This window comes from Hemiscyllium ocellatum, unplaced genomic scaffold (assembly GCF_020745735.1).
Source record: "Hemiscyllium ocellatum isolate sHemOce1 unplaced genomic scaffold, sHemOce1.pat.X.cur. scaffold_454_pat_ctg1, whole genome shotgun sequence".
Taxonomy (NCBI): domain Eukaryota; kingdom Metazoa; phylum Chordata; class Chondrichthyes; order Orectolobiformes; family Hemiscylliidae; genus Hemiscyllium; species Hemiscyllium ocellatum.
This window is the reverse complement of record NW_026869066.1, coordinates 42367-68041: the sequence shown is the minus strand read 5'-3', so window position 1 is coordinate 68041 and position 25675 is coordinate 42367. Positions and strand designations below refer to the sequence as shown.

At 43.5% G+C, this 25675-nt stretch overlaps 4 non-coding genes across 4 annotated transcripts; all 4 read left to right on the top strand.

The window, feature by feature from the left end:
* Nucleotides 1-12519: 12519 nt before the first annotated feature.
* On the top strand, nt 12520-12592 carry trnav-aac (transfer RNA valine (anticodon AAC)). Its single transcript has one exon. It is a non-coding gene; the product is annotated as a tRNA-Val (tRNA).
* A 2706-nt stretch (nt 12593-15298) lies between these two features.
* trnav-aac (transfer RNA valine (anticodon AAC)) lies at nt 15299-15371 on the top strand. The gene has a single exon. It is a non-coding gene; the product is annotated as a tRNA-Val (tRNA).
* Nucleotides 15372-17026: 1655 nt separating this feature from the next.
* On the top strand, nt 17027-17108 carry trnal-cag (transfer RNA leucine (anticodon CAG)). Its single transcript has one exon. It is a non-coding gene; the product is annotated as a tRNA-Leu (tRNA).
* Nucleotides 17109-18610: 1502 nt separating this feature from the next.
* Nucleotides 18611-18683, top strand: trnav-cac (transfer RNA valine (anticodon CAC)). The gene has a single exon. It is a non-coding gene; the product is annotated as a tRNA-Val (tRNA).
* The last annotated feature ends 6992 nt before the right edge of the window (nt 18684-25675 follow it).

The following is a 25675-nucleotide window of genomic DNA, read 5'->3' as shown; positions in this document are numbered from 1 at the left end:
CAGCATGTGTACCTGAGCTGAATGAACCCTGCCTTAGGAAAATGTGACAACAATCACAAATGGTTAGAATTACAGAATCCCTTAGGCGCACAAAGAGACTATTCGGTCCATTGAATCTGCAATGACCTGCTGTCCCACCCTAACTCCATAACCCCACATTTACCATGGCTAAACCAACCCACCTAACCTACACACTACAGACCATGTTAGCACGGCCAATCCAGCAAACCTGCACATCTGTGGGAGGGTCATAGATGATGTCTAAGTGCTCAGGATTGTGGAGGAAGGCTCACAAATAACAGACTCTGACACAAACCCTCTTTGTTTTCCAAATAAAATCTGGGGGAAACTGCAGCCAGAAAGATTTCCGATTATCTCATGAGGAAGAGAATTCAAAACTCCTGCCACTGACCCAGGGGGCGCAGTGAAGTCACAGAGGTCTGGGAACCATCAGAAATTTAACAAGTTGTGAGCAAGGTGGGGGTGAGACAAGGACAAAAAGACAGTGTCTCACGGGGGCAGGCAGGAGAGATTATATTGCAGAAATGGTAGTCCCTCAAGGCCATGGGGAATGGAGTTAGGGCTGGGAAAGAAACCAGGAAGTAAAGTGAGCAGCTGTCAAGGAAATACATTGAAAAAACAGATTATAACAACATAGAGGGCAGAGTACGCAGTCTGAAATTGTTGCTCTCATTGGTGAGTACAGAACGCTGTAAAGCCTGGGTCATTCTATTACAGCCATGACATGCAGGATAGGCCAAGTGGCCTCGATCTGTGCTGTAACTTTCTGCTAAATTTATTCTGACATTTGGAATTCAGGTCAGATGATGTTCATAAATTCTCAAATTGGACTTGAGTTTAATATTCTGGAGAAATGTTAAATAAATCACAATGATCCCATTCTGCAAACTTTAGTCCGCAGCCCTGTGTGCTCCAGCATCTCAGTGACATCCATGTCCTTTTATTCTAATGTGATGCTGGTTACTGCCCCTGCCACCCCATCAGTGAGTTCCTGTTCCCCACCATCTCCGAGTGAAATGAATTCTCCCCTCCCCTTCTTTCTGAGAATTAGTTTCAATATAAATCCTCCAGTTTCTGACCTCTCTGTTAATGAATAGCTCCTTCCTATCCACTCGATCTGGATTCCTCAGCATTTTATCACTTCAATTAAATCACAGCTCATCCTCCTCGGAAATCATCCCCAGCCCATCCAACTTTTACTCAGAGCAGAAATTTTCCAATTGTAGAAACATTCTGCTCAATCTCCTCTGTCCCCTCTCTGGTGTGATCACATCAACCCTGGAATGTGGGGATCAGAAGTGTGTGCAGTACTTTAACGAGTGTTCCTGACATTTCCAGTGTCACCTCCGTGTTCTTATGGTTGTCGCTCAGACAAGAAGTGCCCTGGTTTTCCCACATGGAACTGGATGTGCACTCCATGGGAATGGGGTTCCCACAAAGTGTTTATTTGTTGAATAATCCTAAATTAATTTCAGATTAAGACAAGATTATCAGCTACCCACCAATCAACGACTTCCATTATACTCAAGTCACCTTACTTTTTTAAAATGTCTTTAAAATTATTACTATCTAAACACAACAGGCTTAAATTTGCTGATCAAGTATTCAGATGTCTCCACTGTTACAATCACTTGAAGATTGTCTTTACCTTCAGCTACATTGGTGAATTGAACATTGATTGTAAATATAAGAATATTAAACAGACTTGAGTTTTATGACAATTAATCCAGTCTGATGTTCTTGTTGGTTAATATCTTGAAGAGAACTGTCCTTAGAACTCCAGCTGTGCTCTGATTTCATTCACAGCTGGGTGTGGTTGGACTGCAGATCTTAGATCTGTTCTGTCGTTTCCCGGATTGCTTCGCTCTATCTATCACTTGCCACTTATGCTGTTTGGAACACAAGCAGTCCTCTTTGGTAACCTCATCAGGTTAACACCTCATTTTTAGGTATTCATGCTGCTGTTACTGGCATGCCCTCCCGAATTCTCTCAGTTGAACGAGGATTGATCCTCTGATTCGATGGTAAGAGGTAAATTGGGGGATATGCTGGGCCATGATTCTGTAAGTTTTGTTGGAGTACAATTCTACTGCTGTTGTTGGAAGGAAAGAGCTAAACTCTTACACTGTTGGTCCCATATATTACATGCAGTATCATGAACACTGATAGGCCAAGACATGAAATACGAGCAACACTGTACAATGATGCAGGATCACAACTGCAGCAAGGGGAGTTTGAGATCCAACCCGACATAGGAGTAGGGAAAGAAGCAGCTGATCAGACTGCCTCATTCATTGTCATAAAGAGACTCTATGAGATTATTGCACTCTTGGGGGTAAGGATGGACGAGGTTGGGGAGATGGAGAGCCCTTCAAAAGAAACTAATCTGCCTGAGAGTTGTGAAATAGAATTGATAGCCATGCATTTAACAGAAAGCTAATTGAAACTCTTTTTATCCCCAAAAGATAACAAGACTGATGGTGCTACCAATCATCACCAGAAACAAACCCCAGAATACATGGTTCGGAGATGGATGTCAATTGCCAATCAACATCCAATTCCTGCAATCATTGAGCAAACTTACATGTGATGAACCAGTTCTGATGAACCAGAAAATCACTGTTCACTCTGTGCAGATGGACAGCGAAGTGGGGAAGTATTGACTGAGTGGTATTGTCGTGAGACAGTTAATCTATAAACCCCAGATAGTGTTCTGGAGACCTGGATTCAAAGCCTGCTGCAGCAGATGGAGGAATTTGAATTCAATAAAAAAAAACTTGTGAATTTAGAGTCTAATGATGACCATTAATCGATTCTCAGAAAAACCGATCTGGTTCAGTAATGCCCTTTCAGGAAGGAAGCTGCCATCCTTCCCTGGTCTGGCCTACATTGTGACCTCAGACCCACAGCAATGTGGTTGACTCTTACCTGCCCTCTGGGCAATTAGGGATGGGCAGGAAATGCTGCCGGGCCAGCCACACCCTCATCCTGTGAATGAATAAAGGGAAATAAAAGTCTCTACCTAGTGTGAATCTGTACATGTTCAACAATGTTGTGAACATTTCCAAAGCTAAGATCTCTGTGTGCAAAACTTTGAGCTGCCAAAACCATTGTTCTTTACTTGGCGTGAGAAAGAGAAAAAAAAATCCTTCAACTTTGGCTATCAGTAAATTCCCTGGTGTCTCAGCAGGATGGATGCCTGAGTGAATCCCTCCCCCCCACATGCACAGAGCAGGTGAACAGCTCCCCAGTCTGACTGGTTTGGCCCATTTCCAGATGGGATGGGTAAAGAATTCCCTTCTGGCATTCCCCACATTTCCAGAGTCAGTCCCTAGTGTGACTGCACTGGTGTTTTGCCATTTCAGATAAATGCTCGCAGATTGTTACACACACTGTTAGCACCCCCCACCCCTCAAGGACCCAGTATAAAGCAGTAAACATTATCTCCTGCTGTGGAGGGACAGCCTGTATTGGGCTGTGTAGGAACACTGAGCAGATTTCCCTAAATGACAACTTACTTGGTGACCAGAGCAATTTAAGCAAGTCCAAATAAAATGCAGTATAGCACAGAAAGAGGCCTATCAAATCCAAGCTGGCTCTCTGTCGCAAAAAATCCAATATTCTCATTCCCCATATGTACCCCAAACTCTGCAAGTTTATTTCTCTCAGAACTGATCTAATTGTTTTTATCAATCATTGAGCTTCTCTACTTGCGCCACCATAATAAGCAAAATGTTCTGCATATTTCCAGCCAATACAGTCAGTAGAAGCACTTGCTCATCTCCGGCTATCTCAAAACCTTACATCTGACCTTAATTCTTGTGCCATCACCTATCAAATACAGATATTTTGTCTGCTATATCTAGGTCTATTATTGGACAGCCGGCGAGAGTTTCAAAGCAATCTCTACTTGTAGAGACTCTTCTTCGAATCTCTGCCTTACCCACAGTCTGTGGGCGGCACGGTGGCACAGTGATTAGCACTGCTGCCTCACAAGCGCCAGAGACCCGGGTTCATTTCCCGACTCAGGCGACTGACTGTGTGGAGTTTGCACGTTCTCCCCGTGTTTGCGTGGGTTTCCTGTGGGTGCTCCGGCTTCCTCCCATAGTCCAAAGATGTGCAGGTCAGTTGAATTGACCATGCTAAATCGCCCGTAGTGTTAAGTAAAGGGATAAATGTAGGGGTATGGGTGGGTGGCGCTGTGGCGCGTCGGTGTGGACTTGTTGGGCTGAAGGGCCTGTTTCCACACTGTAAGTAATCTAATCACAGAGACAGTATATTTAATAGGTACTAGACAAAGGTATATCAGTCACATGGGCGATTGTCATTACTTAGTTTAAAGCAGGTATTTATGAATTTACAAAGCTTGATAAATGATGATGTCCTGTGATAACGTGTGATGGATTACAGAAATTGATTATCATATTGTTCATGATTATGTGTTGATGGGAAGAGATTAAGGCAGAAAGGTTCTTCCGTCAGTAAATGGGGGATTCACTTACCTATGCTAATATGGAGGGGAGCTAAGACAAGGAAGGGGAAGGCAGTTTAATAGGGTTGTATCCAGGGTTCTCAGTCTTGACTGGAAAGGGCACATTCCTCTGTCTGGGGTTACGGGGCAATCCACACGTGTGGCTGCAAGAGGTTCTATGTTGACATACTGTCAGCCTCCCCCCTTCTGAGGTGTTCTGTCTGTATTCTAAGAGTGTAGGCTTTCAGTTGATGAAATAAGGCCTTTGGCAAGGAATGTTTAATCCTTGAGTCCCCATGGTGTCCTGAAAGAGAAGCAAAAGGTATGGAACTGGCCCCTCTATGGTATTTTAACTTCCTCATTCTGACCAGGAATCTGTTGACCAGAATTGAATGCAATGATTGACTGTGACCTAACTAGAGCTTTGTCCAGGGTCAGCATCTTTTCCGTGAGTTTGTTAGTGTTCCCACATTAATGAAGCCAAGCATCCATTTGTTTTACTCAATACACTTTATGTTCTCTCTCCTTTAATGATTGGTACACATTGTCCCGCATTCCTGCTGTCCTGCTCTCTGTATCTGTGCCATTCAAATATATATTCCCTTTTGACATTGCTTCTCTCAAAATGCACAAACTTACTGTGTGTGCTAAAGAAGAGACATATTCTACTCAAAATATTATCTCTCGCTCCACACATTCTTCCCCCTGGAAAACAGAACAGTACAGCACCGGAATAATCGGCCCACCATGTCTGTGCGGATCATGATGCCATTCCAAACTAATTCCACCTGCCTGTACATGGTCCATATCCCTGCCAACCCTTGCCTGACTATGTGTCTGCCCAAATGCCTCTTAAAAGTTGTGATTTTTTTCTGCTTTTCCCATCTCTCAGGAAAGTACATTCTTGTCATTTACCACCTTCTGCATAAGAAACTTGTCTGACACAACTGTCTTTAACCTTGCACAGATGTTGTTGGAAATGCTCAGCAGATCATGCAGCATCTCTGAAGAGAAGTCAGTTCATGTTTCGGGTCTGGTCACCCTTCCTCAGAAACATTAACTTTAATTTATCTTCATAGAAGCTGCTAGAGCTGTTGAACTTTTCCCGATAATGTTTTTGTTTCTGGTTTACAGCATCTGCAGTTGTTTCAGTTTTCATTTCCTTTAAAATTGCCCCCACTCCCCTAAATATATGGCCTGTAGAATTTGCCATTTTCATCTTGGAAAAAGATTCAGATTTTTCACACTGTCTGAGTCTTTCGGATCACCCGCAGCCACTGACTTTCCCAAGACAAAACTCCAAGTCTATCCAACCTCTCCCAATCCAGGCAACATCCTGGTAAACCTGTTATCACGCTGTTCAAAGCCTCCACATCCTCCTTTTTATGTAGTGATCAAAACAGCACACAATACTCCAAAGGTGGCATAATGACAGTTTTATATTCACTCCCCTGACAGAAGAAGGCATTTATGCCATCCACCTCCTTCACCACTTTCAGGGAGCTGTGAACTTGCCCCTGAAGATCCCTGTGTACATCAATGCTGCTGAGAGCCCTTTGGCTTAGTGAATGCATTCCTCTGGCAATGAGCCTCTCAAAATACATCACCTCACACTTGTCTGGATTAAAATCTATCTTCGTATGGGTTTTACAACTGATCTCTTTCTTGCTTTATCCTTTGACAACATTCTTCATGATTCATAACTTCATCAATTTGTAACATCTAGAAACTTGCTAATTAAATCGTTTACATTTCCATGCTAATCATTGATATATGTTACAGACAATAGATGTTCCAATTCTGATCCTTGTGCAACAACACTGGCCACAGAACTCCAGCCAGCAACGTGCTGTAGAAGGAACATATTTCATTTAGTTAGTCAGTCAGTCAGAAAGCATTCCAGGCATTGGTGTGGCATTAGATGTTTCAAGATAATCACAATCCTGGTAAAAACATCCTGGAGCAGATTTTCAATTCTGTGTACCCTACCTGGGGACTCCCCCAGAACCAAATATAAAGCTGTATACATTATCTCCTGTGGAAGGACAACCTGTGTTTGTCTGATCATGAACACAGAGTAGATTTACCTAAATGATAAGACAAACAACCAGAACAAGTTAAGCAAGGACAAAAAAATGTATTATGGCACAGAAAGGGGCCCATCAAATCCAAGCTGGCTCTCTGTAGCAGAATCCCTTATTCGCATTCTCCAACTGTCCCCAAAACCCTGAAAGTTTATTTCCCTCAGATCTGATATAATCGTTCTCGTTAATCATTGACCATCTCTACTTGCACCATATAATAGGCAGCATGTTCTGCATATTTCCAGCCAATACAGTCAACGGGAACACTTGCTCATCTCCCACTTTCTCAAAACGTTATATCTGGTCTTAAATTTTGAGCCATCACCTATCAAGTGCAATTTATTTTATTGTCTGCTCTATGTAGATGTGTTATAATTTATCCATTTTATTCTATCAAGATATATTCAACTTGATTTCTTCAAAGAAAATAACATTTGATTTTTTCCAAATCATTCCAGGGACTGCATTTTCTTCATCAGTGCACCACACCTGTAAGTCTGTACTCCACACCGTGAAGATCACTCAGATCCTTCCTGAGCAGGAATCTGTTGACCTGAATTGGATACAATGATTGACTGTGACATATCCCATCAATGAAATTGCTTAATGAAACCCAGGATCCCATATGTTTTGATCAAAACACTTTGATTATGTCCTCTCTCCTTTAAAGAATTGTACACATTGTCCCCCCACCTTCCCTCAGTCTCTACTCTTTGTGTCTGTGCCATGCAAATATATATTTCCTTTCTACATTGCTTCTCTCAATGGTGTGTTCTAAAACATATTAACTCTCGATCCACACGTTGTACCCCCTGGAAAACAGAACAGTACAGCACCTGAATAATCGGCCCATCAGGATGCCATTCCTAAACTAATTCCACCTGCCTGGACATGATCCATATCCCTGGCAACCCCTTGCCTGCTTATGTGCCTTCCCAAATGCCTCTTAAGCATTGTGATTATTTCTGCTTTTACCACCTCCCCGGAGAGTACATTCTAGTCATCTACCACCTTTTGCATTAGAAACTTGCCTGACATAACTCCCTTTAAACTTTCACGTTATTGGAAATGCTCAGCTGGTCTTGCAGCATCTGAGAAAATAAAATTCCGTTAACGTTTTGGGTCCTTCATCAGAAACGTGAACTCTGATTTCTCTTCACAGATGCTTCCAGACTTGTTGAGCATTTCCAGAAACTTCTGTTTTTGTTTCTGATCAACGGCATCTTCTGTCCTTTCGGTTTTTATTTTCTTTATATTTCCCCCGTCCACCTTGGATAAAGATTCAGATTATAGAACATAGAACAATAAAGCACAGAACATGCCCTTCAGCCCTCAATGTTGCACCGAACTGTTGAATTTTCTCAACTCGTCCCCCTACGCTATCCCAAAATCATCCATGAGTTTATCTAAGGATTATTTAAATCTCCCTAGTGTGGCTGAGTTGAATACCTCAGCAGGTAGGACATTCCACACACTTACCACTCTCTCCTTGTAAAGAATTTGCCTCTGACATCTGTCTTAAATCTATCACCCTTCAATTTGTAGTTGTGCTCATTCGTACAAGTTGACGACATCATCCTAAGAAGAAGACTTTCACTGTCTATCTAATCCATTGATTATCTTATATGTCTCTATCAAATTCCCCCTTAGCCACCTTCTTTCCAATGAGAACAGATCCAAGTCTCTCAGCCTTTCTCATAAGACCTTCCCTCCAGACCAGGCACCATCCTGATAAATCTCCTCTGCACCTTTTCCAAAGCGTCCACATCCTTTTTGTAATGGGGCGACCAGAGCTGTACACAATATTCCAACTTTGGCCACACCAGCATTGTGTAAGGTTGCAGCATGATATTGTGGTTCCAGAACTCAATCCCTCTACCAATGAAACCTAACACACCGTATGCCGCCTTAACAGCACTATCCACCTGTGTGACAACTTTCAGAGATCTATGTACATGGACTCCAAGATCCCTCTGCACATCCACACTACCAAGAATCTTTCCATTGACCCAATATTCTGCCTTCCTGTTATTCTTCCCAAAGCACATCACCTCATATTTAGGTGCATTGAACTCCACTTGCACCTCTCGCAAGAAGTGAGACAAATCAGACATGATACAAAGATCCAACAGAGTCACTAAATTCATTTGGCCATAAAGGGAACATGATTATCCTGTATGTCAGTGAGCAAAGGTTTCAAACAACATTGTGTGTGGTCAAGCACCAACAATGACACACACACACACACACACACACATATATAAGAGTGTGAGTGTTCCAGTGAACTGACTGCAGAAATTATTTAACATTATCCAGTTAACAATCTAAAAATATTCACAGACAGAGAAGCCATAAATATGTTGTGTTTATGGGAAAGGATTCACCAGATCATCCAACTTGGAGATATGCGAGGAGATCAGCACCATGGAAATATCTGGATTGTGAGAAGGATTGAAAATTCACAGACCACCTGGAGACTCATTGACACAGACATTCTGTGTGAACAGATTTATTTTGTCATCCAGCTTTGTGTCACACTGTTGGTTTTACACTGACAAAAGGGTTTTCCCCTGTCTGTAGGGGGAAAAAAACTTTAAGATCTGTCAAGGTCTTAAATTCAATGGTCTTTATTTAACATCACGCTATTCACATGGGGGAGAAGTCATTCAGCTGTTCCATGTGAGGGAAGGTATTCACTTGGGGATCGAGCAGTGCCTTGCTCTTTCTTCCTTGATAAGAGACTCAAGCATTTTCCCTACTACAGATGTTTCACTAACTGAACTATACTTCTCCATCTTTTGTCTACCTTCCTTTTTAAACAGCAGCGCCACTGCATTCCAATCTGCTGGAACTGCCCCAGAGTCCAGCAAATTGGTAAAATTATTGACAGTGCACCTGTTTTATCCCCCGCTGTCTCTTTTTGCACGCTGGGATGCATTACACCAGGACAGGAGACTTGTCTATCCTTAGCTCCACGGGCTTGCTAAACACTAGCGTTCCGTAATAACGTTTGTTTCCAGGTCCTCACCGACTCCATCTCTTTGTCAATCACTGGCATGTTATTAGTGCTCTCCTCTGTGAAGACCGATACAAAATACCTGTTCAGTGCGTCAGCCATTTCATCACATCCCATAACTAAATGCCCCTCCTCGTCCCCTGAAGGACCAACATTTACCTCAGCCACTCTTTTTCATTTAAAGTTTTCATAGAAATATGTCTTTAAATTCTGTGATACATCTTTGCTCTCCTGTTCTTTCCTACGGTTCTTTATCACTCTTTTTGTGGCTTTCTTCTGATCTTTAACACTTTCCCAATCTTCCAGTTTCATGCTGTTTTTGACCACTTTGTATGCCTCATCGGTCAATGTGAGAGATGGGGAGGGAGAGTGGGGAGGGGACGGGAGGGAGAGGCGAGGAGGGAGGGGGAGAAGAGAGGGTGGAGGATGGGGAGGTGCGGGGATGGGGAAAGAGGCAGGGTAGAGGAAAGAAGGGGTAGAGAAAGGGCTGTCGGAGAGGGATCATGGAACCCTTTTCATTTGACTTAGCATGTGTGGTTATGCAGGAGCACAATTCGAAATGCAAGTAAATGCGCTGCCGCGCTGTCTGGTAGTGTGGCCGAGCGGTCTAAGGCGCTGGATCTAGGTTCCAGTCCTGAAAAGGGGCGTGGGTTCGTATCATGGTTTGGATCAGTTCGCACGTTATAGTGACTCATTCAATCAGCAACAGCAATGAAAGAAATTACACTCTCAGAGGAACCTCTGGACTTGTGATTTCATAGCGTCGCTAGTATTAAGGTGAGCCCCGAGATCTAAGCCAAGTTGGAACTGAAACGGAGGAATTGACAGAGAGGCTACAGAATGACATCGCAACCTTTTGGTTTTCTTTAAATCACTGACGAGCAGGAAAATGTAAACGGGAGGGCGAGTGGGAAAGTGAGGCAGTTGCAGCTCTGGTGAATCTCCTTCTTTGTGAGTCACTCAGCAACAAGAGACGTGAAGGTGACTCATGCGGGAGAGCTCTTCAAATCGAGAACAAAAAGCACTCAAGGGCAGTTAGCACCTCTTCCGCAGTGGGGGTGGGGTGAGTAGGACCTTCTGTTACTATGTTCAGAAACTGCCTTTTAAATTGACGTGAACAGAAACTGCATTTCTAATAAGCACCATGGAATTTAGCAAAATTTATTGAGTCGCTTCTCGTCGATTCGCACACAGGTTTCCGACTCAGTTGGTATCCATGTGGCTCATGTCCAGGTATGAACATCCCTGCAGCCAATTGCACGGTTAAGGTAAAAGGCAAGGAAAGTGGCATCTCGAACTGGCCCCGAGGTCAGAGCATCCTCCCAATGTGATCTGTCGTTCTCGGATTGTAATGCTACCTCCGGTTTTAGGATGGAGAACATTCTTTGCGCTGCATCCAGGTTCCAGTCCTGAAAGGGGCATGGGTTCGAATCCCACCACTGCCATTTCAGCTGGTCAACTCCACCGCTGCAGCATTGTTAAAATCCCCGCTGCGTTGATATTCCAGGAGAATTAACTGTGGTGAATATTGTGAAGTCTCTCTGCTGTCATGATGGTGCTCGCCTCCCCTGCCGAAAATCGCAAACAGCTCAACGCTTGGTTTACGTTCCAGGCAAGTTGAGTTTTTACTGGAACCGAATGGAGACTGTTATTTCATCGCTGTTGTGAAACAAAGTCCTGCGCTGAATCGATTCATCGTTATTTGGCTTTCTGGCGAATGGGAAATTCTTTCCACTGAATGTGTTATTGAATTTCTCCCATTTCCTTCATTTCCGTCTTGGAGACACCGGAAGGGAAAGGTAATCTAATCGAGACTGTGATTGGTGAAATTCACTTTTTTTATGGCCCATACTTATTATATTCTTTCTTTCTCTCTTTTCAGCATTGTCCGGGAAGTGGTGATGCACTAAGGCTGCAGTATGTTTGAAAGAGTAGTTTGGAATTGCCCAGTTGTTAGTTGTGAGGTTACTTTATGCCTCATGCCCTCGGACTGTCTCACATTTAGCATTCATGCTTCGCTGTGTCTGAACATGCATTAGGTATGCCAGTTTTGTTTGTGTTCCGTGTTAAATGCTTTCTGTTTGCGATTCGCTCAATACATTACGAGTTAACAGGGGTTCTGAGGTAACTTGCAGCAGCAAAAATCCTCAACTGAGGATCTGGGAAAATTTCACGAAGTATGGTCAGTCACAGCAAAAGTAAGGGAGTCGTTCGTTTCTGCAGTGTTTCACAATACTACCTTTCCCGTGAGCAGTCGAACAGTCTAAATGATTGTGCTACAGACTGCGACGGCAAGCTCCGCTAAAAAGTAATCCTTTCAAACACAACGTTATTGGGGTACACCGCGTGGAAACAGATACTTCGGTGTATCTCATCCATGCTCACCACATATCCAAAATTAAACAAGTCCCGTTCCACAGCATTTGGCCTCCATCCCTCTAAACCCATCCTATCCAGAAACTGATCCGATTACCATTGCAATTTTCTGAGTGCAATAGCCTCCTCCACTTCCTCTGGTAGCTCATTCCATACACGCACAACCTTGTGTGTGGGAAATGTGCCTTAGGTCCTTTGTCAATTTCAGAGCACTCACCTTAAACCTATGCTCCCGAGTTTCCAACTCACCCGAGCTTGGGTAAAACACGTAAATACTCAGTTCAAAACCCTTCCATAAAATCATGTCGCAGCCGTTATGCTGCAGGGAAAGTTGTCCCAGCCTATTCCACCTCACTCTACAGTCCGAACATTGACGACATCCTTGTCTATATTTTGTCACCAATTTCACGTCTGTTTCTTTTTTTAACTTTTTCAAGATGTCAATTACCCTGGATAACAACGAGCTATTGGAAACAGAAAGGTGAAACGGAGAATGGCTTCAACTTTCAGTGCTGGATGCCACAGAGCCGCAGCGCGGCCGGCGCAGGCTTGTTTCTGTAGTGTAGTGGTCATCACATTCGCCTAACACGCGAAAGGTCCCCAGTTCGAAACTGGGCAGAAACTGCTTTGTTCTTCAATTGCAGCCTTTTGCACGGACAAGAACGGAGCTTTCTTGCTTGCTTCCCCATCTGCAAACCTGCCTTCGAAATCGCTCGAACAAATCTGCTCTCTTTGTGAAATGTAATGCAATTCCATTAAATTCGTTTGCAAAGCATTGTAAAGGTTTTCTCCAAGCTGGGTCTGATCATATGCCATTCTGTTTCAGAGTGTAGTTACCGCGTTCTGAATCTTCCACAAAAAGCAGTACCGCATTTGCATTCCTTGCGCAGGCGGGCCGGTTCAAAGACAGCGAAGAAGCTGATGAGCTGGTGTCACAGTGCACCACGGATTCCTCAACTGGTCTGTCTGACCAATGTACCCCAAAGTCGTCTCTGCAAGGCCTCATTTGGAAGCTGTCTGTCGTTATTCAACGTGCGAGAATTGGCAGCAGAGGTGCTGAATCATGGTTTGGATCAGTTCGCACGTTATAGTGACTCATTCAATCAGCAACAGCAATGAAAGAAATTACACTCTCAGAGGAACCTCTGGACTTGTGATTTCATAGCGTCGCTAGTATTAAGGTGAGCCCCGAGATCTAAGCCAAGTTGGAACTGAAACGGAGGAATTGACAGAGAGGCTACAGAATGACATCGCAACCTTTTGGTTTTCTTTAAATCACTGACGAGCAGGAAAATGTAAACGGGAGGGCGAGTGGGAAAGTGAGGCAGTTGCAGCTCTGGTGAAACTCCTTCTTTGTGAGTCACTCAGCAACAAGAGACGTGAAGGTGACTCATGCGGGAGAGCTCTTCACATCGAGAACAAAAAGCACTCAAGGGCAGTTAGCACCTCTTCCGCAGTGGGGGTGGGGTGAGTAGGACCTTCTGTTACTATGTTCAGAAACTGCCTTTTAAATTGACGTGAACAGAAACTGCATTTCTAATAAGCACCATGGAATTTAGCAAAATTTATTGAGTCGCTTCTCGTCGATTCGCACACAGGTTTCCCACTCAGTTGGTATCCATGTGGCTCATGTCCAGGTATGAACATCCCTGCAGCCAATTGCACGGTTAAGGTAAAAGGCAAGGAAAGTGGCATCTCGAACTGGCCCCGAGGTCAGAGCATCCTCCCAATGTGATCTGTCGTTCTCGGATGGTAATGCTACCTCCGGTTTTAGGGTGGAGAACATTCTTTGCGCTGCATCCAGGTTCCAGTCCTGAAAGGGGCGTGGGTTCGAATCCCACCACTGCCATTTCAGCTGGTCAACTCCACCGCTGCAGCATTGTTAAAATCCCCGCTGCGTTGATATTCCAGGAGAATTAACTGTGGTGAATATTGTGAAGTCTCTCTGCTGTCATGATGGTGCTCGCCTCCCCTGCCGAAAATCGCAAACAGCTCAACGCTTGGTTTACGTTCCAGGCAAGTTGAGTTTTTACTGGAACCGAATGGAGACTGTTATTTCATCGCTGTTGTGAAACAAAGTCCTGCGCTGAATCGATTCATCGTTATTTGGCTTTCTGGCGAATGGGAAATTCTTTCCACTGAATGTGTTATTGAATTTCTCCCATTTCCTTCATTTCCGACTTGGAGACACCGGAAGGGAAAGGTAATCTAATCGAGACTGTGATTGGTGAAATTCACTTTTTTATGGCCCATACTTATTATATTCTTTCTTTCTATCTTTTCAGCATTGTCCGGGAAGTGGTGGTGCACTAAGGCTGCAGTATGTTTGAAAGAGTAGTTTGGAATTGCCCAGTTGTTAGTTGTGAGGTTACTTTATGCCTCATGCCCTCGGACTGTCTCACATTTAGCATTCATGCTTCGCTGTGTCTGAACATGCATTAGGTATGCCAGTTTTGTTTGTGTTCCGTGTTAAATGCTTTCTGTTTGCGATTCGCTCAATACATTACGAGTTAACAGGGGTTCTGAGGTAACTTCCAGCAGCAAAAATCCTCAACTGAGGATCTGGGAAAATTTCACGAAGTATGGTCAGTCACAGCAAAAGTAAGGGAGTCGTTCGTTTCTGCAGTGTTTCACAATACTACCTTTCCCGTGAGCAGTCGAACAGTCTAAATGATTGTGCTACAGACTGCGACGGCAAGCTCCGCTAAAAAGTAATCCTTTCAAACACAACGTTATTGGGGTACACCGCGTGGAAACAGATACTTCGGTGTATCTCATCCATGCTCACCACATATCCAAAATTAAACAAGTCCCGTTCCACAGCATTTGGCCTCCATCCCTCTAAACCCATCCCATCCAGAAACTGATCCGATTACCATTGCAATTTTCTGAGTGCAATAGCCTCCTCCACTTCCTCTGGTAGCTCATTCCATACACGCACAACCTTGTGTGTGGGAAATGTGCCTCAGGTCCTTTGTCAATTTCAGAGCACTCACCTTAAACCTATGCTCCCGAGTTTCCAACTCACCCGAGCTTCGGTAAAACACATAAATACTCAGTTCAAAACCCTTCCATAAAATCATGTCGCAGCCGTTATGCTGCAGGGAAAGTTGTCCCAGCCTATTCCACCTCACTCTACAGTCCGAACATTGACCACATCCTTGTCTATATTTTGTCACCAATTTCACGTCTGTTTCTTTTTTTAACTTTTTCAAGATGTCAATTACCCTGGATAACAACGAGCTGTTGGAAAAAGAAAGGTGAAACGTAGAATGGCTTCAACTTTCAGTGCTGGATGCCACAGAGCCGCAGCGCGGCCGGCGCAGGCTTGTTTCTGTAGAGTAATGGTCATCACATTCGCCTAACACGCGAAAGGTCCCCAGTTCGAAACTGGGCAGAAACTGCTTTGTTCTTCAATTGCAGCCTTTTACACGGACAAGAAAGGAGCTTTCTTGCTTGCTTTCCCATCTGCAAACCTGCCTTCGAAATCGCTCGAACAAATCTGCTCTCTTTGTGAAATGTAATGCAATTCCATTAAATTCGTTTGCAAAGCATTGTAAAGGTTTTCTCCAAGCTGGGTCTGATCATATGCCATTCTGTTTCAGAGTGTAGTTACCGCGTTCTGAATCTTCCACAAAAAGCAGTACCGCATTTGCATTCCTTGCGCAGGCGGGCCGGTTCAAAGACAACGAAGAAGCTGATGAGCTGGTGTCACAGTGCACCACGGATTCCTCAACTGGTCTGTCTGACCAATGTACCCCAAAGTCGTCTCTGCAAGGCCTCATTTGGAAGCTGTCTGTCGTTATTCAACGTGCGAGAATTGGCAGCAGAGGTGCTGAATCATGGTTTGGATCAGTTCGCACGTTATAGTGACTCATTCAATCAGCAACAGCAATGAAAGAAATTACACTCTCAGAGGAACCTCTGGACTTGTGATTTCATAGCGTCGCTAGTATTAAGGTGAGCCCCGAGATCTAAGCCAAGTTGGAACTGAAACGGAGGAATTGACAGAGAGGCTACAGAATGACATCGCAACCTTTTGGTTTTCTTTAAATCACTGACGAGCAGGAAAATGTAAACGGGAGGGCGAGTGGGAAAGTGAGGCAGTTGCAGCTCTGGTGAATCTCCTTCTTTGTGAGTCACTCAGCAACAAGAGACGTGAAGGTGACTCATGCGGGAGAGCTCTTCACATCGAGAACAAAAAGCACTCAAGGGCAGTTAGCACCTCTTCCGCAGTGGGGGTGGGGTGAGTAGGACCTTCTGTTACTATGTTCAGAAACTGCCTTTTAAATTGACGTGAACAGAAACTGCATTTCTAATAAGCACCATGGAATTTAGCAAAATTTATTGAGTCGCTTCTCGTCGATTCGCGCACAGGTTTCCTACTCAGTTGGTATCCATGTGGCTCGTGTCCAGGTATGAACATCCCTGCAGCCAATTGCACGGTTAAGGTAAAAGGCAAGGAAAGTGGCATCTCGAACTGGCCCCGAGGTCAGAGCATCCTCCCAATGTGATCTGTCGTTCTCGGATTGTAATGCTACCTCCGGTTTTAGGATGGAGAACATTCTTTGGGACTCTTATTCTGCAAAACAGACACAGTGACTGAAACGATGCTGCACGGTATAATGTGGAACACGGCCTGCTCAGCTTTGTGCATTTTCCCTGTAGTCCGGTGTGTTTCGTGTTCCGTGTAAACGTGAAAGTTGTCCTGTTTCGAGCAATGGGTGAAATCATTCAGCAAAGCAAGAATCGAAAGTGAAGTAATGTCAAGCAGCTCATGGTGATTTGACCAAATCATAACCGAACATATATTCTCACGCAGTCAAAGATACATTTCTGGTTGAAAAGAGTCTGAGAAGATAGACTCAGCTTACCATTGATTTTTGTCTGGATTGATGGGCTTTCATGATCTGCTGCGAAATTGTCATTGTAGCCGGGCACATCCCAGCAGCTGTGCGAGTCGGAGAGGGATCATGGAACCCTTTTCATTTGACTTAGCATGTGTGGTTATGCAGGAGCACAATTCGAAATGCAAGAAAATGCGCGGCGGCGCTGTCTGGTAGTGTGGCCGAGCGGTCTAAGGCGCTGGATCCAGGTTCCAGTCTTGCAAGGAGCGTGGGTTCGAATCCCACCACTACCATTTCAGCTGGTCAGCTCCACCGCCGCAGCATTGTTAAAATTCAGCTTCGATCCCCGCTGCGTTGATGTTCCAGGGGAATTAACTGTGGTGAATTTGGTGAAGTCTCTCTGCTGTCATGATGGTGCTCGCCACCCCTGCAGAAAATCGCAAACAGCTCAGCGCTTGGTTTCCGTTCCAGGCAAGTTGAGTTTTTACTGGAACCGAATGGAGACTGTTATTTCATCGCTGTTGTGAAACAAAGTCCTGCGCTGAGTCGATTCATCGTTATTTGGCTTTCTGGGGAATGGGAAATTCTTTCCAATGCATATGTTATTGAATTTCTCCCATTTCCTTCATTTCCGTCTTGGAGACACCGGAAGGGAAAGGTAATCTAATCGAGACTGTGATTGGTGAAATTCACTTTTTTATGGCCCATACTTATTATATTCTTTCTTTCTCTCTTTTCAGCATTGTCTGGGAAGTGGTGGTGCACTAAGGCTGCAGTATGTTTGAAAGAGTAGTTTGGAATTGCCCTGTTGTTAGTTGTGAGATTACTTTATGCCTCATGCCCTCGGACTATCTCACATTTAGCGTTCATGCTTCGCTGTGTCTGAACAAGCATTAGGTATGCCTGTTTTGTTTGTGTTCCGTGTTAAATGCTTTCTGTTTGCGATTCGCTCAATACATTACGAGTTAACAGGGGTTCTGAGGTAACTTGCAGCAGCAAAAATCCTCAACTGAGGATCTGGGAAAGTTTCACGAAGCATGGTCAGTCGGAGCAAAAGTAAGGGAGTCGTTCGTTTCTGCAGTGTTTCACAATACTACCTTTCCCGTGAGCAGTCGAACAGATTAAATGATTGTGCTACAGACTGCGACGGCAAGCTCCGCTGAAAAGTAATCCTTTAAAACCGGTGTAAGCAACGCAAGGTTATTGGGGTACACCGCGTGGAAACAGAGACTTCGGTGTATCTCATCCATGCTCACCACATCACCAAAATTAAACAAGTCCCGTTCCACAGCATTTCTCCTCAATCCCTCTAAACCCATCCTATCCAGAAACTCATCCGATTACCATTGCAATTTTCTGAGTGCAATAGCCTCCTCCACTCCCTCTGGTAGCTCATTCCATATACCCACAACCTTGTGAGTGGAAAATGTGCGTCGGGGTCCTTTGTCAATTTCAGACCACTCACCTTAAACCTATGCTCTCGAGTTTCCAACTCATCCTAGCTTGTGTAAAACACGTAAATACTCAGTTTACAACCCTTCCATAAAACCATGTCGCAGCCGTTATGCTGCCGGGAAAGTTGTCCCAGCTTATTCCACTTCACACTCCAGTCCAAACATTGACGACATCCTTGTCTATATTTTGTCACTAATTTCAGTCTATATTTTTTGACTTTTTCAAGATGTCAATTTCCCTGGATAACAACGAGCTATTGGAAAAAGAAAGGTGAAACGTAGAATGGCTTCAACTTTCAGTGCTGGATGCCACAGAGCCGCAACGCGCTTGGCTGAAGCTCGTTTCTGTAGTGTAGTGGTCATCACGTTCGCTTCACACGCGAAAGGTCCCCCGTTCGAAACAGGGCAGAAACTGGTTATGCAGGAGCACAATTCGAAATGCAAGAAAATGGATGCTCAGGCTGTCTGGTAGTGTGGCCGAGCGGTCTAAGGAGCTGGATTCAGCTTCCAGTCCTGAAAGGGGCGTGGGTTCGTATGCCATTTCAGCTGATCAACTCCACCACCGCAGCACTGTTAGAATGCTGCATTGATGTTCCCGAGAGATTAACTGTAGAAATGTGCTGCGCATTGTGAGGTCTCTCTGTTGTCACGATATTGTTCGCCTCCCCTGCAGAAAATCGTAAATAGTTCGGCGATTGGTTAACGTTCCAGGCAAGTTGAGGTTTTACTGGAACCGAATGGAGACTGTTATTTCATCGCTGTTGTTAAACAAAGTCCGGCGGTGAGTCGATTCATCGTTATTTGGCTTTCTGGCAAATGGGAAAATCTTTCCAATGTATATGTTATTGAATTTCAGTCTATATTTTTTAACTTTTTCAAAATGTCAATTTCCCTGGATAACAACGAGCTATTGGTAAAAGAAAGGTGAAACGTAGAATGGCTTCAACTTTCAGTGCTGAATGCCACAGGACCACAGCGCGCCTGGCTGATAATCGTTTCTGTAGTGTCGTGGTCATCACATTCGCCTAACACGCGAAAGGTCCCCAGTACGAAACCGGGCAGAAGCTGCTCTGTTCTTCATTTGTAGCCTTTTACACGGACAAGAACGGAACTTTCTTGCTTGCTCTCCCATCTGCAAACCTGCCTTCGAAAATGCTCGAACAAATCTGCTCTCTTTGTGAAATGTGATGCAATTCCATTAAATTAGTTTGCAAAGCATTGTAAAGTTTTTTCTCCAAACTTGGTCTGATTATATGACATTCTGCTTCAGAGTGTAGTTACCGCGTTCTGAATCTTCCACCACAAGCAGTACCGCGTTTGCATTCCTTGTGCAGGCGGTCCGGTTCAAAGACAGGGAAGAAGCTGACGCGCTGGTGTCACAGTACACCACAGATTCCTGAACTAGTCTGTCTGTCAAATGTACCCCAAAGTCGGATCTGAAAGACCTCATTTGGAAGCTGTCTGTCGTTATTCAACGTGCGAGAATTGGCAGCAGAGGTGCTGAATCATGGCTTGGATCAGTTCGCTCGTTAGTGACTCATTCAATCAGCAACAGCAATGTAAGAAATTGCATGGGATCACAGCGTCACTTGCTGGGGCAGCATTTGTCATCCATTCTGACTGCCCAGGAGATGGTTCAGAGTCAACTACATTATTCAGAGTCTGGATTCACATGTCGGCTGGACCAGGCCAGAATTAACCGTTTCACAGGCCCAATGACATGAGGAGTTGATTTCTGGTCTAATATCCGATTTTGGAAATAATAATGAAAAATGTTTGCAGTTGAATTAGAAGTGTAAGACCAAAATGGGTTTTATGAGGAAGTGAGGACTGCAGATGCTGGAGATAAGAGCTGAAAAATTTGTTGCTGGAAAAATGCAGCAGTTCAGGCAGCATCCAAGGAGTAGGAGAATCGATGTTTCAGGCATGAGCCCTTCTTCAGGGCTATGCTTTTCTAGCACCACACCTTTTGACTCTGATCTCCAGCATCTGCAGTCCTGAAGAAGGGTTCATGCCCGAAATGTCGATTCTCCTGCTCCATGGATGGTGCCTGACCTGCTGCGCTTTTCCAGCAACACATTTTTCAAAATGGGTTTTATTCTCACTGAGGAAGTGAGGACTGCAGATGCTGGAGATAAGGGCTGAAAAATTTGTTGCTGGAAAAATGCAGCAGTTCAGGCAGCATCCAAGGTCCTCCTTTTTCTCTCAGTTATTATTGACAATCTCATTCCCCTCGCACCAGAACCTGTTCCAAAGAGTGTTACAGAACAGGCAGAATGGTCAGCTGCAGCTGGTCACCTGACCGGTCACTGGAGCCGAAAGGTTCACTCTCCACAGATGCTGCCAGATCTGTTGAATTTTTCCAGCAATGTCTGTTTTTGTTTCTGGTTTGCAGATGGTTCATTGTTCAATATTCATCTTGTCTTTTTCAGAGGAGTTTATTGATGAATTTGGAGAGTTTTGAAAATTGCAAGTTAGGCCACAAATCAGCCATGATCTATTGAATGGCAGAGCAGGTTTGAAGGGCTGAATGGTCTCCTCATGTTCCAATGAAAGTTGTCCATCTGCGGCTTTTGGTAACATTTCCCCTCACTGTTCACTTTACATCCATGTCTAACTCACCATTACTGACTGAACAAACCTCCTGTGTTTGAACTAAACCAGCTGAAGATCAGTGGCTCCCTGTCTTGCCACCCGGTATTAACTCTCATCATGGAATGCTGTCTTGTATTACTGCGGGAATGTCCACAAAGGACTCAGCCTGGAGTCTGTATCCTCTGGGATCCACAAACCCCATTTATTTCCTCCCTCTCTCATTCTGGTTATTGAACTCTCTGTTTCAATCTATTCTCCTGTCATGCTCTTCAACATGTCTATGTGGGTGGACTACAGACAGCTGGGATTTAATGAAAGGAAGTGGGGATTAGGCAGAAACTCGAGGAGAGGCGACAGCAAAGACAGTTCTCATTGTAACGGCAGTGTTTCTCTGTGACCCAATGAGTGGTGAGGCGCCTGAGATTGTGGGGGAGGCAGATTCAATCAGGGATTTGGGAAAGCACTCAGACACTGACCTACCCATCTGATTGTTAACTCAGACAGAAAGACAAAAGACATTTAGATAGCAACTTTGACCTGGGGTAATGAAACATGTTTCAGACCCAACGATTCCAAACTCAAATCTCTGATCCCACAAAAACAAAGCTTCCTCCTTATGTCAGGTTGTCCTCAGCCTCCTCTTTTCGTGAGAAAAAAACATTTTGAATTGTTCAGCCTTTCCTGGTGATTAAAAACTCTATTTTCCTGTAAGATTTGTGACGAATCCTTTATTATTGTTCTGTTCCTTGTGAGTTATGCCAGCTGACCTGTGCGGGTTTAGGTTGGAGTATTTGTTTTACAAATTCATTCTCACCCTCATATACACTGTGAAATTGCTGTAAAACAGAAGGAAAGGATTGAGTGAGAACCCCCATAAATACAAAGGCAGCGTGTGTACATGAACTGAATGAACCTGGCATCAGAAAAATGTGACGACAATCACAACTAGTTAGAATCACAGAATCCTGTCAGTGCAGAAAGAGGCTATTCAGTCCATCGAGCCTACAATGAACTGCTCTCCCACCCTACCTCCATAGCCCCACATTTACCATGGCTAACCCAACCGGCCTGAACCTGCACACTACAGGACATGTGAGCACGGCCAATAGAGCAAGCCTGCACATCTGTGGGAGGGTCGCAGATTTTGGGCGGCACGGTGGCACAGTGGTTAGCACTGCTGCCTCACAGCGCCTGAGACCCGGGTTCAATTCCCGACTCAGGCGACTGACTGTGTGGAGTTTGCACATTCTCCCCGTGTCTGCGTGGGTTTCCTCCAGGTCCTCCGGTTTCCTCCCACAGTCCAAAGATGTGCGGGTCAGGTGAATTGGCCATACTAAATTGCCCGTAGTGTTAGGTAAGGGGTAAATGTAGGGGTATGGGTGGGTTGCGCTTCGGCGGGTCGGTGTGGACTTGTTGGGCCGAAGGGCCTGTTTCCACATTGTAAGTAATCTAATTACATCCAAATGCTTGGAATTGTGGATGAAGGCTCGCGAATATTTGACTCTGACACAAATGTTCTGTTTTTAAAAAATAGAATCTGGGTGAAACTGCAACCAGAAAGATTTCCAATTATCTCTGGAGGAAGAGAAATCAAAACTTGTGCCACTGACCCAGGGGCCACAATGAATGTTAAAGAGGCCTGGGAAACATCAGAAATGTAATAGATTGTGAGGAAGGTGGGGATCAGACAAGGACAAAAAGACAGTCTGTCACACGGGGGAAGAAAAGCGAGATTAAACAGCAGAAATGGTAGTCCCTCAAGGTCAGATGGAATGGAATTAGGGCTGGGAAAGAAACCAGGAAACAAGGTATGCAGCTGTCAAATAATTTGGAAAAACAGATTATAACAACATAGAGGGCAGATTTCACAGTCTGAAATTGTTGCTCTCATTGGTGAGTACAGAACATTGTAAAGCCTGGGTAGTTCTATTACAGCAACATACATAGGATGGGCCAAGTGGCCGTGATCTGTGCTGTAAGTTTCTGATATTTTTATCTGACATTTGGAGTTCAAGTCTGATGACGTTAATACATTTTCAAATTGGATTGGAGTTTAATATTCTGGAGAAATGACAAATAAATCACATTGATCCTATTCTGCAGACTTTGGTCCATAGCCCTGCATGTTCCAGCATTTAAGTTACATCCATGTCCTGCTGGTGGGACAGGACATACAGGGATGGTGATGGTGGTGTCTGGGACATTGTAAGGAATGATTCTGAATGTGTAAGGCCGTTGGTTGACAGTCTGTGTTCCGGCTCACCCAATACGATGCAGGCAGGGTGCGAAACTACATTTGGAGCTCTTCTGCTCACCAGTTCCTTTCCTTTCTGCTTTTATCTTATTTATTTCTCTCTCACTCACCCCCTTGCAGTCTCTGACACAAATGTCTCAACTTTGAATCATGATACCAGGATAACCCTGTACCCCGTGTCTCACCACTTTCTGAATAAGCCTTCCATGGAGAACGTTATCAAACACATTGCTGAAATCAATATACACCACATCCGTTACTCTATCCTCACAAACATGTTTGTCACATCCTCAAATAATTCAATAAGGTTTTGAGGCATAACCTGACGCATACAAAGCCATGCTGGCCATCTCTAATCAATCTATGCTTTTCCAAATAAATCCTGTCTCTCAGAATCCTCTCCAATAATTTCTCCACAACTGATGTAAGACTGACTCATCAATGATTCCCAGGATTATCTTGATTGCCTTTGTTGAAAAACGGAATAATGTTTGCAACCCTCCAATCATCTGGTATGACTCTAGTGGATAGTGAGGATGCAAAGATCATTGCCAAAACACAGTAATCCCTTCCCTCGCTTCCCCTAACAACCTAAGTTATGTCCTTTCTGGCCCAGGGCCCTTCTCTACTCCCATGAGTTTTCAATATGTTCATCACATTCTCCGTCTTAACATGGATTGGTTTGACCATATCAGCCTGTTTCCCATTGTCCTCACAAAGAACAACATACAACTCACTCATGAATACTGAAGCAAAGTACTCATTAAGGACCTCCCCGACCTCCTCTGACTCCTGGCACAAGTTTGCTTCGCTATTAGGGGTATAAATGTGGAATTATGTCTCAGCACTGAATTAATGTAAAGATATTGCAGTGTACAATTACTCGATTACTTTGAATATTGAACTATATTTTAACTGAGAAAAAAGTTGAATTGATTTGATTATATTTCACTTCACGCTAACATTTATTGTATTTTGAACCACAATAAGAGTTTCCTTTTTACATATATAAAACTTAATTAAAATTAATCGCATGCTTACGTACAGAAAATAGAATTAACATCTGCTTGTACCTTCCTTTTTCAATGACTGTTCATTTTGAATTTGTGGAAGGTGTACATTGTTGAAAGGAAGGGGAATTGTCTTCAGCTGAACATTCACATTGAATGACTGATGTATTTTACAAATCAAAGTACAATAATCATACAGTTTGGTCAATTTGTATTTCAAAGAATTGTCATGAGATTCCTGTTTATTTAAGTCTATTATTCCTTTATTCTTTGTTATTGTAAAATATTGTTTAATTTCCAGTCCATTACACACAGAAACTACCTAATCAATTCCCATTCAAATTACTGCAATAAAGAGTTGATTAGTTTTCATTTGAGTAACCACATTAAACATAATATTACAGTCCTGCCGGCCTGAGTGGGAACATTATGAAAGGAGCTTGTGGAGCTGTGGCAGTGTCTCTATTACTAGACCCGAGGGAAGGTTTCAAATCACACCTTCAACAGAAATATATGAAGAGCTGCTCTGAATGTTGATTAGAGAGTACCTAAGCACAGATTGAATTGCTTTTCAATCTAATATTCGATCTGCTTTTGACTATTACATCAATAATCACAAAATCTGATACTTACTTGAGTCAGGTTATCAAGAAAAATGTGTTGGAAAATTCGTTTTTGCCACGTTGCTTTTACAAAAGACTTACATCTGTCCCTGTTTTCTCTAACTGTCAGAAATCTGAAGAGCATTTTCACTTTTACGAAAAAAGTGGAGCTGTTTCCCATATAAATTAATGCTTCTTCAACCAACGCCTTTTCAGCTTATGAAAGGTTTCATAATAATGCTTTACTTTCGGATAGTAGGGATACCTGTATCTAATTCTGTCGCTTATAAGTTCCTGGAGAATATTTGAAAATGTTGCAGAATTCAACATTCCAAGTAATGAGACTGATCTGTTTTTTTGTTGCAAAGGGGCAAGTCCAAACATTTGAAACACATTAAACATTATTTTCTCGTGCTATAAATTGGAAATAAAGTTGATATCTTCTTCAGTAAACTAACAAATGCTCTCACCTATTACTTGTCAGTCAGCTGATTGCCGACTTTGTAACTAAATATTGTGATTCATATAAATGTTACTCTGTCCTTTGATCAAAGTGAATTTGTAATTGTTGTTCAGTTTATGAATTGCCACAAACTTGTTTTTATTTTTCCATTCACCTGTTCATTTTGACCGTAAGGTTGAAATACTTTGAAAATATTGGAGTTTGTTCATTTAAAAATAAGGTTTGCACATCTCTCACATATCTCATTTCTTGTATTATGATTCAAGAATGTTTCCTGGTGGAATTCAAGTAACTTCCAAACATTTGTTCACTTCAAATAAGATCTGTAACACCCAATTATCAATCTGTTGTTAATGTTTCAGCTGGTTACATTGACATTGATTAGGTACTCATTCAGAGAGATCAACTGGCAATTATAAACTATTTGCAGGATTATTGAATTGAAAGAGAGATACAGACGGGCAATCATATTTTGGAAGGAA